Here is a 16,513-nt window from a genome sequence, read left to right as displayed (position 1 = left end):
TGAATGCAGCCCAACACAAATTTGTAAAGTTTCTTAAAACATTATGAGACTTTTTGCAATATTTTTTTCTTTTTTAGTTCATTGGCTATCATTAGTGTTAGTGTATTTTGTGTGGCCCAAGACAATTCTTCTTCTTCCAATGTGGCCCAGGGAAGCCAAAAGTTTGGATACACCTGTTATAGATAGTAAATGGGTTTTGACTCACACAACACTCTGATCGGTAGTGACTAAATGGAGAGCTGTATGGAGAGTAAATCTCAATCTTCAGCAGGAAGTTCTTTGTTCAGTTACCATTGTCTGCCATAGGCATTGAAAAGGATGACTGGCATCACTTGCCATCTTTGTTGAACATTTAGACATTTCACTAATTGTGTTGAAATCATTTCTAAATACTTTTAAGCTAAAGAACCCTTTCTTGCAATAAAACCTTAGTCCAGGGCCAATTAATAATCACGTATTCTGGTTGAATCGCACCTCCAAATACTCAGTGCCACCATTACTCCTTTCCTTGGGTACTTTTGGTGTTCACAAAGCATTAGGTATTCTACAGCATAATATGAAACCACTGTTTAGTGAATTATAAGTATTAAGATAACTCAAAGTCATAAACATTAAGGTAATTGGAATTCTTGTTCTTCATATTCCTTTTATTCTTTCTCTATTGGTTCTGTTGTCCACATTTCTCTTAACAATAAAATTTTCTACATTAGCAGGCCCCACTCTTGGCTTTCCTTGTGTTAATTTTTCTTCCATAATTATATTCTGCCTAATATAGTCCACCAAAAGAAGTGGATTTCTTTAGTATAAGTCTAAATTATTTCACAATTTTATATTGACTTCTTTTCCCTTGACAATATTCATAGGGAAACTTCTCCAACTTTTTCTAAATCAGTCTATAAATTCTAGATTTTTAAAACAAAATCCACAAACCCATTTTTAAGCCCATTTAAAAGCATATGTTATAAAAGGTCTATTAATATCAAAGTAAAATTCAAAAATGAAGGGCAAAGAGAGAAAACCTACTCTATAAAATATTAACATGTACTAAAAAGCCCAGTACAGCTGCAGGCACATAAAGTTCATATATATATACATATATATATATATATATATATATGTATATATATATATGTAAAACAGCTCATACATACATGAGAGTGTTATATATAATAACATCACAAAGTAAAACAAAATACTGGTGTTGGCTTACTGTATAGAGCAAAAACTGATCTAAGAATCGGGCAGAAAGTAAAGTGGGCACCTTATCACACCATATAGAAATTTGAATTCCTGAGAGATTAAAGAGTTAAATGTAAACTTTACCTTTTCAAAGTTATTAAGAAAAAAAATTAGGCAAATATTTTTGAGACACACATGTAAAAAACTTTCTGAAACATGGCCTAAAAAGCATAAATGATAAGATATAAAATTAATTGATTTTGCTAAAAAAATGAAAATTTTCAGTGAAGGATACCATAGATAATTTCATAGGTAAACTGAGAGAACACCTAAAACCAATGAGGAATTAATACTGGTTAACATATACTTATATATTCAGAGGAAACCAATAGAAAAATAAGCAAAGAACCTTGAAAAGGAAGTGTTCAGAAGGAGAAGCCCATACTGTTTAAAACTCATAAAATCACTAGTAATCAGGAAGATACAAACTAAAAAACCAATGAGATACCACTTTATGTCATCAGAAGAGCATGAATTTGAATGAATTCTGCACAGTGTTGATAAGAATATAGAAAGATGGGAACTCTTGTTTACTGCTAACAAAAGCATAAATTATAAAGTTATTCTTTAAAGCAATTTGGAAGACCTAACATGTCTATGTTCTTTATGCTCTCAAAGCACCCTATGGGCACCTCTACTGTAAAATATATTAGCTTAAATCTCATGTCATGTTCTTGTTTACATACCTTTCTCTCCCACAAGCTTCTCCATTTTCTTTACTCAAAACTCCTGTTGAAACTGATAAATGAAGAAATAGCAATAAGCATATTATTTAGATAATAGAAGTAAATACCAGAAGCACATTGCCACTGTGTAGCTGAGGTAGGTAGTGAGAAAATACAAGGCAGAGGGCTGCCATTTTTCATTTTAATAATCCCTACATTCCGTTTGATTTTTTAACTCTATGCCTGTATTTCTTGAAGAAAGTCAAATACCAAAAAAATCCAAAAAACTAATTTTATTATTTATTTTTTAAACTTTAAGTTCAGGGGTACAGTGCAGGTAATCTCATGCCACAGGGATTTCTTATACAGACTATTTTGTCACACAGGTATTAAGCCTAGTACACATTAGTTATTTTTTCTAATCCTCCACCTCCTCCCACCCTCAACCCTTTGGTAGGCCGCAGAATCTGTTGTTCCCTTTATGTGTCTATGTGTTCTCATCATTTAACTTCCACTTGTAAGTGTAAATATGCAGTATTTGCTTTTCTGTTCCTGCATTAGTTTGCTAAGGATAATGTCCTCCAGTTCCATCCATGTTCCTGCAAAGGATATCACCTCATTTCTTTTTATGACTGTGTAGTATTCCATGGTCTACCATTGATGAGCGTTTAGGTTGACTCCATGTTTTGCTATTGTGAATAGTGCTACAAGGAACATATGTGTTCATGTGTCTTTACGACAGAACAATTTATATTCCTTTGGGTATATACCCAGTAACAGGATTGCTGTGTTAAATGGTAGTTCAGTTTTTAAGTCTTTACAGAATAGCCACAGTTTTCTATAATGGTTGAACTAATTTACACTTCCACCAACAATGTATAAGCATTCCTTTTTTTCCATAGCATAGATTATGGTGCACAGTGATCATAATAATCAGAACCAAATGTTCACTTAATGATATATAGAAAACTCTTATTTTAGAAACCTAAAGCCATAAAAAGAAAATAAGATAATTTGAAGGAGACAGAACCTGAGCTAGAGAGGCTAACTAGAGTTCTCTTATACACACACATTCACACACATTATTTGTTGCAACTATATGTCACACACTGTCCTGGTTCTGGGTTAAAACCACAACTCTGCTCTTATGGAATATGCAATATGATTAGGAATATGTAACGGATGGGCTTTTTTTTTTTAACAATGTGCTGAGAAACAGGGTATATACAGGAGCAGCACCCAGTTGAAGCTTAGGCAGTCAAATAACTCTGCCTGAGTGAAAGGATCTGTGTGCCATTCACGTATAGAAACATTTCCGTTTCTAATTTCTTCTAGCCTTTTAAATTGGATTACAAATTTGTTGAGGTATGCTGTGGCAGGCAGAAGAACATCACTCAGACATTCCCAGACCATTTGACCTATCTTCTGTAAGGAATTATATTAGATAAAATGAATAATTAGTAGAAGATTTATTAGTTTTTTTATGTGTTTTGTTTTGTTTTGCTCTTCTTTTTAGATAGAGTCTTGCTCAGTCACCAAGGTTAGAGTGCAGTGGTGCGATTGTAGCTCATTGCAGTCTCCAATTCCCAGGCTCAAGCTATTCTCCCACCTCAGCCCCCACAAGTAGCTGGGACTCCAGGTGTGAGCCACACACCTGGGTAATTTTTTCACTTTTTGTAGAGTCAGAGTCTTCCTATGTTGCCCAAGCTGTTTTCGACCTCCTGGGCTCAAGCAATCCTCTCATATTAGCCTCCCAAAGTGCTGGGATTGCAGGCATAAGCCAACTACACCCAGCCTAGGTGATTTATTTTTGTTTAATTTTTATTTTTTTCTAGTAATTTATTTATAGAAAAGAGATTTAGTCTTCTAATCAGCTACTTGGAACTCTTTGTTAATATTTTCTACTCTATTGTCTTCTAATTAATAAAAATGAAGATGAATCCTAAAAGAAATACTACCATTTAATTGTTTTCTAAATGAAAAGGAAAACATTACATCATATAAAGCTTAAGGATAAAACAAGTGTCTTTTGAATTCTACTGCTGAATATCATAATACAAGATCCTTAGCCTGGTGAATTTCATGATTTGGAAGAATATATTATAAATTAGGAGTAAAGAAATAAAATACATGTGTTATATAGGTCCTGATGTGTAACTGATGTTCAACAGAAAAAGTATACTAACATTTTAAATGCTGTTTTAATATTGTATAGCACATGGCTTCCTGAATAATGGTGAGAACTAAGGATTATTTTATTTTCTCAAAACAGGGTAGTTAACTATAGCCAAAGAAGAGAAAGTAGATAATTGTTGATCGGCTATGAAGGCTGATATTATAACCAACATTTCAGTGAACAGAAAATCAACAACCAAATTCTTTCAAGGCAACAAACTCACAAGTTTAATTCACAAATTAACAACAAATTTAACTGTTTGGTAATGGTGATGTATGCTAACGGAATTTTTAAAAAGTAATCATAGGCTTCTGAGGAACATAGTAAGATTTCTCAGGAGGCAGCAGTGCCTACATTATTCCTACCAAAATTTACAAAGAGCGCTGAAGGCACTATGTAGCAGGCATTTTCTTTTTTGTATTAGCATGAGAGAAACATCATTTTACTATCATTTGTACAGATGTTGCAAACAGAAAAAAAAAAAGAAATAGCCAAAATGTTTAAAAGCTACTTCTGCAAAGGCTAAATACTGTAAGACTGCCACCAGAGATACACAGTGCCCACTATAATTACCATCCCACTTTGATTAAAGCAGTTTAAACTCCACAAGGACATGGATGTTTGTCTGTTTTATGTATTAATCCTATGAACCTAGAATACTCCCTCGCACATAGTAGGCACACAATAAATATTTGTTGAATGAATGTATTAATTTGTAGACTAATAAACATAAAACCAGACAGGCATGGGAATTTAAAAATGAAATTTTAGGTAGAATAGATAGTAAGATATAAACCAGGACAGAGATATTATCCTTAAGTAATCCTAGTTCAAAATTTAATTCAATGATTGTTCAAAGGAGGAAATAAAGGAATGCTCTGTCCCACTGCCTTAATTTAATGTGGAGCAAAATCAATTATATTTTGGAACTTCAAAAAAACATTATTGAGGTCCTAAATTTTGGAGTTAAGTATGTAATATTGTTTTAAAGTTCAAAAACTAGTGATTTAACCTATACCTTAATAAAACATAATTTGTAGTTTTGATAGTTAATACTAGAACTCCACTGTAGTGAAGACTGCATATGATGCAAAGTTATGACGCAGATCTAAACATATATGCATAAATACTAATTATAGCTAATCTACAACAGATTTATTCCATGAGTTTCTCAAATTATGCTTCTAATATCTTTGTAGAGTACTGAGGTAAAAGGAGATTCTTGAAGATTGCTAAGGATGGGTACTTTAATTACCACTGAGAACTTAAATTTGCTCTCTTTGAGCCACATTGAGTGAAACATGTAAGCATTATCTGTACAGAGTGGGGCCTATGCAAGCTTTATTCTTGCCTGACTGACCTACCCCTCAGTTAACAGTACCTGGATCTAAGAAAGTGGAGCCAATGATCCTTCAAGACTCCACCACATCCTAATAAATCCATTAAGAAGATACATTCACAGAAATAGAGATGAAATAAAACTGTACCTTGAAAAAAATTGGAGCCACAATGAAAATTAACCCTGCTGACATTATGGGTACAGTTTGAAACATATCTATTCAAGAATAGGACAATTGTGTTTTCAGTCATTTTTTATATTTATAAATTTCTTTCTAGCTTCAAGTTGGAAATACTTATATATATATTTTATTGGCAGATAATGTTCTGTCAGATAATGTAAAAATCAAAAATTAATCAATAAGCAGGCTAGTAGCAGTAATAGTAAAATGGAAGTTAGCAAGCAATCATCAAAGAAAAGTCTAATGCTGGGACAGTTAGTTGTAGGTTTCTGCCTTCTTGGATTTTACTCAGAGCAAAAGTAAGAGCTCCCTGATGGAACTGTTTAAAAATGCAGTATCATATTTACACAAAAAAGGTAAAAATACTTTAAAATCAAATTTCAGGCCAGGCACGGTGGCTCATGCCTGTAATCCCAGCACTTTGGGAGGCCAAGGAGGGTGGATCACTTGAGGTCAGGAGTTTGAAATCAGCTTGGCCAACATGGTGAAACTCCGTCTCTAGTAAAAATACAAAAATTAGCCGGGCATGGTAGCGGGCACCTGTAATGCCAGCTACTTGGGAGGCTGAGGCATGAGAATTGCTTAAACCCGGGAGGGGGAGGTTGCAGTGAGCCGAAATTGCGCCATGGCACTCCAGTCTGGGCGACAGAGTGAGACTCCGTCTCAAAGAAAAAAAAAAATTCAAATTGCATAAAAAGCCTTTTTCACCTTCAGTCATTGCAATTACTAAACATCTGTTATATACCAAGTTTATGATCTGCTAGAGAGAGAGATAAAAGACACTCTAAGTGTTGACTATGCTTAAGGACAGGTTAAGCATGTAGTAAGTATGCTTTTAAGTGAATGATATTTTCCAAGGACAAGGATAGATCATAAGTTAAAATGTGATATCATGTAAGCAAAAGTAAGCACAGGGTAATACCAACTATAACAGCAATTTTTCCTGGGAAAATAATAATTATTTTTGAGGCAGGTAGAGAAAGTGACACACCTGTCTGAATCACAACCTAATACCCTTCTGAATTTCTCATGAGGTAATCAAAAGAATAATTATTATATTCTAATAGCTGAAGACTTTTAAGTATATTTAAATTTTTATCTACTTTTTATAAAATATTACTGGCAATAAAATAATTTTGATGACATTTCAACTTAGAAAAAGGCTTCTGTAGTGACTGTATCTCACTTTTCATAGAACAGAGTATATAGCTTTTATAAAAAATGTTCCCGCTAACTAGAACTGTTTGTTAAAATAATTATGAGAGCTATTGAAGTCACATAAACCATAAATATGTAAATGTACACTACCATGATGAGCGAAGAATAATACATGTCTAAAATAACATAAATACTGTTTGGTATTTCCAATATCCTGTGGGAGAGAAAAAAAATCACACTGCTCTTGACACTGTCACTAAAAGTAAAATATAAAAAATTGGAAAGAGGAAAAGAATTTCAGAAAATAAAATTAAAGTATGAATTCTGATTCAAAGGTAAAAAAATTTTATAATATAAGCAATAAGTTAAACACAATCTCCTAGGTTAGAACAGACTGGACTTAATTCATTCTATGGGGGCATGTGCTTAGTTGGGGGCTCAAAAAATACACCAGTAAGTCAATAAAAAAGAATTTCTTCAAAAACCACTTGTTTTTATTTATTTATTTATTTATTTTTTTTTTTGCCTGAGAGTCTGATAAGACTAAATTAGAAAAAACCAGCAAAGAAAAATTCAGAAATGCTATTAGTAGAATTCCTAAAGCAGGTTTAAATAGACTCAGATTATACAGAATGGTCTCATTTTAGTTTCAAGTTCTTTATTGCAGTAAGATGCATAAGCCTTAAAAAATGCATCATATTTAAAGGTGCTTCATGTATTTATTTTATTCTCTCACCCCCTCCTGCCTCTGATCTTCCTTCTTTTCTTTCTTACATAAGAAAACAGGTAAGCTCATCACCCCTTCCATGCTAAGCAACAATGCTTTTTTTTTTTAACTAATATAACAAGTTTAAGACATAAGCATTTGTGATCATCAAAACAATTCACTGGATTATATTTTTTCATTTCCCTCTCTTATTTTCATTGACAAGAAGCTCTCATTTTCAGCAAAATAACAAAGTGATCAAGTGTGTAAACATGGCTTACAGAAGCAAGTATACATTAATATGGATGAAAATGACTATGCAGCCACTTTCCTGCTGCTAGAGATGCTCTATCCATCTCTTGTCAAACCAGGGGAAATGTGACACAGGCAGTCTAGATAAATAAAACTCCAACCTCAGAGGAAGTATTTTCAAGTATGTAAAAAAATAGGATATTGGGAGTTGCTGGATTTCCTAATCATCTGAGGAATAAATAACCACAACTATATAAGGACTCTGACAATTCTGAACGACTTCAGATTTTCATGTTCTATCACTTGTTGAACGATCCCAATTCCAGATCCTTTCTTTGTGAAGTCTGCAGTACTACTCTAATATCAGCTCTCTCAGCCTCTATCACAATATAATATATTTACCAGTAAGGAGCATCCTCTACATGTTAATGTTTTGTGATAAAAACGTTTCAAGGGTAACACCAGTATATTATCATCCAGGATATGGTATTTGTTTCAAAAATTCTGAATTAATATTAAAGCAATTTAAATTTATGAAACTCTGATTTCCTGCCTATCCACAGCTTCCTCAACACTTCCATTTTCTTGAATTAAAAGTTCTACCAATACCGAGGTACCTCCACCTTCTATTCTAATCTACCCCATATAACCCAGAATTTCTTTTTCATAAAATAAAAGCTCCTGAATGCAACTTGAATTGGGCAGTGTGTTGAGTAGTGCTTTAAAAAAAAAATCACTGGCATTGGCATGCACTGGTCAGGCACTGGATTTTCTTCTGAGAGTCAATTTAACTTCAGCAAAGTAAACGAAGACAGAACATAGGTTCAAAGGAGCTGAGGTTGGGTGAGAAAATATACTCACTTTACAGTACTTGGTTTAGAAAATATGCTCATTTTACAATACTGAGTCTTCTGTTCCAATTTTGCTTACTTCACAGATTTATATTCATCTACTGTATACATTTGTTAAAGTAAAACAGACCAGGTGTGGTGGCTCACACTGGTAATCCTAGCACTTTGGGAAGCCAAGGTGGGTGTATCACCTGAGGTCAGGAGTTCAAGACCAGCCTGGCCAACATGGTGAAACCCCACCTTTACTAAAATACAAAAATTAGCCAGGCATGATGGTGGGTGCCTGTAATCCCAGCTACTCGGGAGGCTGAGAGGGGAGAAAGGCTTGAACCCAGAGACGGTGGTTGCAGTGAGCAGAAATTGAACCACTGCACTGCAGCCTGGGTGGACAGAGTGAGACTCCATCTCAAAAAAAAAAAAGTAAAACAACATAGATATGTGGCTTATGAAATGAAACGTTTTAACAGCTTGTTTGAATTTTCTTACATAATCTCATCTCTAACTCAATAGAAGGATGTATTATAATATAGATAGTCCAAATTTCAGGCTGGCATTTTTAATGACTACATTTTCATCTCTTTTCTCTTTTTTGTTCTTTCATTAAGAGAAATGGGCATCCTTTTTTAAACAGCTATTGCTTATATTGCTTATTTATTTAATTGTTGTTGAGAATAATTCTTACATCATCATTTGATTCTAGTATCTTACTTTATTCTATATCCCAGATGAATTCTTTTTTTTTTAAGACAAGGTCTCACTCTTTCTCCCAGGCTAGAGGGCAGTGACACGATCTCGGCTCACTGCTACCTCCACCCTTCTGTTCAAGTGATTCTCCTGCCTTAGCCTCCCCAGTAGCTGGGATTTTAGACACATGCCACCATGCCTAGCTAATTTTTTATTTATTTATTTTTATTTTTAGTAGAGATGGAGTTTCACCATGTTGACCAGGCTAGTCTCCAACTCCCGACCTCAAGTGATCCATTCACCTCGGCCTCTTTCTGCTTTTTTAATCAAATAATAGTTACTTCTTCAGCAACATACAGTATAAAATAAAGCAAATTATCAAGGTCAATAAGTGATAAGATTTAAAAACAAAAAAAATCACAACAGCATCATTAGTGTTAGAACTGAAAAAGATTGAAATTATGACTATATTGTTGAAAATTTTATAAAAATGTATATTTTTACTCAGATGAGAATCTGTAGGAAACTGGCTTGCAAGTAAAGTCAGGGGTTTGGTTTTTTCAAATGGTCTTTAGCCACTAGACTGTATCCAATATTTATAGAGAATCGCGTAGGTATAAGCACTATGCTAGGAGCTGTCCAGATATCAAGCCAAAGACTAACGAGATGCTCTCTAGGTACTCAAAATAGTTAAAGGCATATCCCTAAAACGACGGTGGGTAATTCAAAACCCCACTCTCACAGTTTTCTGAATTACCTTAAAGCATTCCTCACTGTGTATCAAGTCAAACATGTTAGAAAACTGTTTTGGGGATACCCTTTTTAAAACCTACAGAAACATTATCAAAAACAAAAATAATAAAATTTGCAAACATATTCATTTAGCTACTGAAAATGTTTCTCAATGATTCAACCTTGCTAAACTCATCACCCAGTATCAGTCCTTCTTACAAGAACTTTCCTGATGAAGTTAATTATTTGCCAGTGGGTTCCAACTTCTAAACACCTACATGTCTGGTTTAGGAGCTTCTGTGATAGAGGAGAAAACTAGTTGATCTCTTTAGGCAGTCTTAATGCTGTATCTACCATTTCAGACATTAATTTATCACCTCCACTATATATTTTTACTTCCAAAACTTCCATAGTATTATTGGATTAATAAAGTTTTATCAAGATGTCGAGATACAGTGTGTTTTTAAAAACATAAGCTGACTTCTGGTTTCTAATTCCACACGTAAGGAGCTTGGGAGTCACCACTCCACCCTAATAAGAAGTAAAAAGCTGAACAGGCTGAAAAATCAATTCTTCCAAGATCCATAAGAGAGGTCAGGATGCAGTGCAAACCACTGGCCCCAGGACTGAAGAAGCAGACAATAAAACCAAGGAGTCCTACGATCACCACTATGGGAACCAGTACCAGAATGGGAAAATCTGAGCTGTAATTGGTGCCTTGATGGAATTTCAGTGAGGACAATCCTAAAAGGATAACTCCAGGGGGACCCAAGTATACTCCCCTGCCAGCTTGTCCATTATGAATGGATTTTCACAGTAGATATCAAAGAAACATCACTTCAAGTTTCCAGCAGGGGGAGGGGAAAAAGAACCACTTAAAAATATGCTAGTGGCCGGGTGTGGTGGCTCATACCTGTAATTCTAGCACATTGGGAGGTTGAGATGGGTGGATCACCTGAGGTCAGGAGTTCGAGACCAGCCTGGCCAACATGATGAAACCCTGTGTCTACTAAAAATACAAAATATAAAAATTAGCCAGGCATGGTGGTAGATGCCTTTAATCCCAGCTACTCGGGAGGCTGAGGCAGGAGAATCCCTTGAACCGGGGGGGCGGAGCTTGCAGTGAGCCGAGATCACACCAATTCCCTCCAGCCTGGGTGAAAGAGTGAGACTCTGTCTCAAAAAGTAATAAATAAATAACAATAAAAATATGCCAGAGCACTCTGTTCTTCTCAGCAAGCCTTGACCTCAGGAGAGGCTAGTTAACCAGGGCCTACCCCACTGGGATAGTATCACGTTATCAAAAACTAATTGACCTGAAGGAAAGGAAATATTCAACTCTAGTCAGCTCTTGCCTTCCATTTAAGAGAAGAAATGCCTAGCTCCAGCCCAAGCTAGCCATCCTCTCCCACCTAAGGGGTAAGGGGGAGAAAAAACTGAAAAACACTTGTGAAGTTCACAATCAAAAGTCATAAGCTCACTAAAAGACTGAGGCTTAATCCTCGAACTATAGAATGCTTTCTGTCTTCCCAAACCTCACCATCACATTACTAAAGGCCCATTTATAGCAGTTTCTTTTGCCAAGTACATCATGTCCAGCTATCAAGAAAACATTGCAAGGCATATCAAAAGGCAAAAATCATAATTTGAAAGGACATCTGAATCAGACATGGCAGGTATATTGGAATTATCAGACCAGGAATATAAAACAACTATTATGAAAACTATGGTTAATGTGCTAAGCACTCTAATGGATAAAGAAGACAGTATCCAATAACAGACGGGCAATAGAAGCAAAGAGATGGTACTCCTAGGAAAGAACAACAACAAAAAACAAAAAAGACAGGACACAACTTATTGGTAAACTGGATGCAGCTGAGGACAGAATCTCTGCACTTGAGGATATCTCAGTAAACACCTCTAAAACTAAAAAGCAAAGAGAATAAAGATTAAAGAAAACAAAACAGTATTTAAGAACGGTGGGAAAACTACACAATCTCTAATACACACATAATGGGAATACAAGAGGAGAATAAAGAGGGAAAGAAACAGAATAAATATTCTACACAATAATGACAGAATTCCGCCAAAATATTGTCAAACACTAACCCACAGATCCAGAAAACTCAGAGAACACCAATTAGAATAAATGTCAAAAAACTACACCTAAGTTTATAATTCTCAAACTACAGATAATCAAAGAAAAAGAAAAAAAAAGTCCTGAAAAAATAAAGAGGAAAAGAACACCTTACCTATACAGAAAAAAAGATAAGAATTACATCTAATTTCTCCCTCAGAAGCCATGCAAGCAAGGAGAGAGAATAGAATGAAATATTTAAAGTGTTGAGAGGGGCCAAGCACGGTAGCCTGCAATCCCATCACTTTGTGAGGCTGAGATGAGCGGATTGCTTGAGACTAAGAGTTCCAGACCAGCCTAGGTAACATAGTGAAACCCCATCTCTACAAAATACAAAAAAAAAAAAAAAAAAAAACCCATAAAAAAACTAGTTGGGCATGGTGGTGCATGCCTGCAGTCCCAACTACGTGGGTTGTTGAAATGGAAGGATCACTTGAGCCCAGGGAGGGTCAAGGCTGCCTTGAGCCGAGATCGTGCCACTGCACTCCAGCCTAGACAACAGAGTGAGATCCCGCCTCAAAAAAAAAAAAAGTTTTGAGAGGGAAAAAAAGACCAATCCAGAATTCCGTACCCTGTGAAACTATCCTTCAAAAGTGAAGGAAAAATACTTTATAAGATAAATAAAAACGGAAGGAAATTGTTTCCAGTAGACCTGCCTTGCAAGAAATGTTAAATTCTTTAGCTAGAAGGACAATAATATAGGTCAGACACTCAGATTTACATAAAGAAAGGACGAGGATAATAGAAGGAATAAGAGAAGGTAAAATTAAAACTTTTATTTTTCTTATGCTTAATTGATCTAAAATATAACAGTTTGTTCAAAATAATCTCAATGTACATATCTCATGTATATGTGTATATATGCTTATGCATGCTTCTATATAAGCAAATTGAATGACAGTAGTAATACAAAGAATGGGAGAGGTGAATTACAGTTGTTTTCATAAGGTACTCACACTACCCATGAAGTGGTGTAGTGTTACTTGAAAGTGGACTTGGATTAGTTATAAATCTATATTGCAAACTATGGGACAATAATAAAAAGAAAAAAAAAGAACTGACATGCTGAGAAAGAAGAAAAAATAAAATTATATAAAATCTTTAAAATCACAAAAGGCAGGAAAAAATGGAAGAAAAATGGGAACAAAGAACAAGGGCAACAAATAGAAAACTGTAACAAATATGGTAGATATTACTCCAACAGAACATCAATGGTCTAAATGCACCAACTAAGACACAGATTGTTAAACTGGACCAAAAAATAAGATCAAATTATTTGTTGTCTACAAGGAACGCACTTTAAATATAAAGACACATATAGATTAAAAGTAAATGGATAAAGAAATATAGCATGCTAACACTCATCAAAAGTAAATGGGAGTATCTTTATTAATTTCAGACACAGCAGACTTCAAAGCAAGGAAAGTTGTCAGAGATAAAAATAGTATTAAAGGGGTCAATTCTCTAAGAAGACAACAATCCTTAACACGTATGTACCTAACAACAGAGCAAGAAACTATGTGGGGATGGAAACTGATAAATTGGCAAGAAAAAACTGATGAATCTACTATTATAGTTAAAAACTTCAACACTCCTCTATCAAAAATGGGCAGATCTATCAGGCAGAAAATCAGTAAAGACATAGTTGAATACAACACCATCAATCAACTGGATATAAGTAACATCTGTAGACTACATGAGACGGCCAATAATACCAGCAGAGTACCCATTCTTCTCAAGCTCACATGGGAACACTCACCAAGATAGACCACATTCACAGTCATAAAACACATCTTAACAGATTTTGAAAGAATTGAATCCAAACAACATCTGCTCTCAGATCACAAAAGCATTAACCTAGAAATAAACAACAAGAAGATAACTAAAATTCCCAAAATACGTACAGATTAAACCACACACTTCTAAGTAACACAAAGGTCAATGAAGAAACCTCAAGAGAAATTTAATAACATACTGAACATAGAGAAAATGAAAATATAACTTATCAAAATGTGTGGGATAAAGTAATATCAGTGCTCAGAGGAAAATTTATCATATTAAATGCATTATTAGAAAAGAAAAAAGATATAAAATCCATGACCTATGTTTGCTCTTTGGGAAACATATCAAAAAAGAATATCAAATTACATCCAAAGTAAGCAAAACAAAAGAAATAATAAGGATTAAGAAATAACTTAATGAAATTGAAAACAGGAAATAAACAGAAAAAATCAACAAAACTAAAAATTCTTTGAAAAGATCAGTAAAATTGATGAGCCTTTATCCAGGCTACATAAAAAAAAGTAAGGACACAAATTACTAATATCGGAAATCACTACAGAGGAGAGAAATCACTACAGATACCTTGGATGTGAGAATAATAATAAAGAAATATTATAAACAATTCTATGGCCAGAAACTTAATACCCTAATGGATGAAAGTCCATTAGGGTATTAAGCTGAAAGACACAAGCTGCCAAACAACTCTATACCCAGAAATTTGATACCCTAATGGATGAAAGTTTGAAAGACACAAGCTGCCAAAACTCATATAAGAAGAAATAAACAACCAGAATAGGCCTATGTCTATTAAAGAAATTGAGCCAATAAGTAATTACCTCCCAAAATAGAAAGCACCAGGCCCCTGTTGGTTTGCCGGTGAATTCTACCAAACTTTTAAGGAAGAAATTATACCAATACTCTACAATCTCTTTCAGAGGACAGAAGTGGAAGAAATACTTCCTTCCTCATTTGATAAGCCAGCATTACCCTAATACCAAAACCAAAGACACTACAAGAAAAGAAATCTACAGACTAATCTCTCTCAGGAACACAAATTGCAAAAATCTGCAACAAAATATTAATAAACCAAATCCAATATTGTGTAAAAAATTATATACCATTACCAAGTGGGATTATCTCAGGAATGTAAGGTTGGTTCAACATTCAAAAATCAATTAATATAACCCATCACAACAACATACTAAAGAATCACACGATCATATCAATAGATGCAGAAAAGCATCTGACAAAACCCAACATCCATTCATGATTTAAATATATATTATATATATTTATATATTTTATTTATATATTTATACTATATTATTATAATTATAATATTATATATTATATTATATTAATTATATTATATACAACTAATATAATAATAAATACATTACTATTATTAATATTATAATTATATTAATAATTATATTAATATTATAATTATATTAATAATTATATTAATATTATAATTATATTAATATTATAATTATATTAATAATTATATTAATATTATAATTATATTAATAATTATATTAATATTATAATTATATTAATAATTATATTAATATTATAATTATATTAATAATTATATTAATATTTATAATTAATAATTAAAATCATATTATATTTTAATAATATTTATATATTTAATATATTTATATTAAATATAAATATCAATAATATAATATATTTATAAATAATATAATATATTTAATAATATATAAGAAATATATATTAAATAATATATTAAATATATTAAATATAATTTTAAAAATATATTTAATAATATTTACAATAATTGATAATTATATTCATAATATAATTATTCTATATAATATTATATATGAATATTATACACCATACAATATTATATATGAATATTATACACCATACAATATTATATATGAATATTATACACCATATAATATTATATATGAATATTATACATTATATAATATTATATATGAATATTATACATTATATAATATTATATATGAATATTATACATTATATAATATGATATATGAATATTATACATTATATAATATGATATATGAATATTATACATTATATTATATGATATATGAATATTATACATTATATTATATGATATATGAATATTATACATTATATTATATGATATATGAATATTATACATTATATTATATGATATATGAATATTATACATTATATTATATGATATATGAATATTATACATTATATTATATGATATATGAATATTATACATTATATTATATGATATATGAATATTATACATTATATTATATGATATATGAATATTATACATTATATTATATGATATATGAATATTATACATTAATATTATATGATATATGAATATTATACATTAATATTATATGATATATGAATATTATACATTAATATTATATTATATTATATATGAATATCATATATTAATATTATACATTGATATTATATTATATTATATATTAATATTATACATTGATATTATATTATATTATACATTGATATTATATTATAATATACATTGATATTATATATTAATATTATACATTGATATTATATATTAATATTATATGATACTATTATATATTATTATATG

The 16,513-nt window shown here is 32.2% G+C and overlaps 1 protein-coding gene across 27 annotated transcripts in view; it reads right to left on the bottom strand.

Annotated features, from left to right (window-relative positions):
- Positions 1–16,513, bottom strand: part of FOXP2 (forkhead box P2) — a 606,462-nt gene that overhangs the window by 404,582 nt on the left and 185,367 nt on the right. For 4 of the 27 annotated variants that reach the window (XM_063667750.1, XM_063667745.1, XM_063667766.1 and 1 more), the window contains one exon: positions 1,926–1,977. The exons of the other annotated variants lie outside the window; for them this stretch is intronic. The gene's annotated coding sequence lies outside the window, so the exon portion shown is untranslated. The remainder of the gene's footprint in view (positions 1–1,925; positions 1,978–16,513) is intronic. 27 annotated transcript variants of the gene reach the window in all.

Source organism: Pongo pygmaeus, chromosome 6, assembly GCF_028885625.2.
Source record: "Pongo pygmaeus isolate AG05252 chromosome 6, NHGRI_mPonPyg2-v2.0_pri, whole genome shotgun sequence".
NCBI classification, from domain to species: Eukaryota; Metazoa; Chordata; class Mammalia; order Primates; family Hominidae; genus Pongo; species Pongo pygmaeus.
Note: the sequence above shows the minus strand (reverse complement) of the source record. Positions and strands in the feature narration are given on the sequence as shown.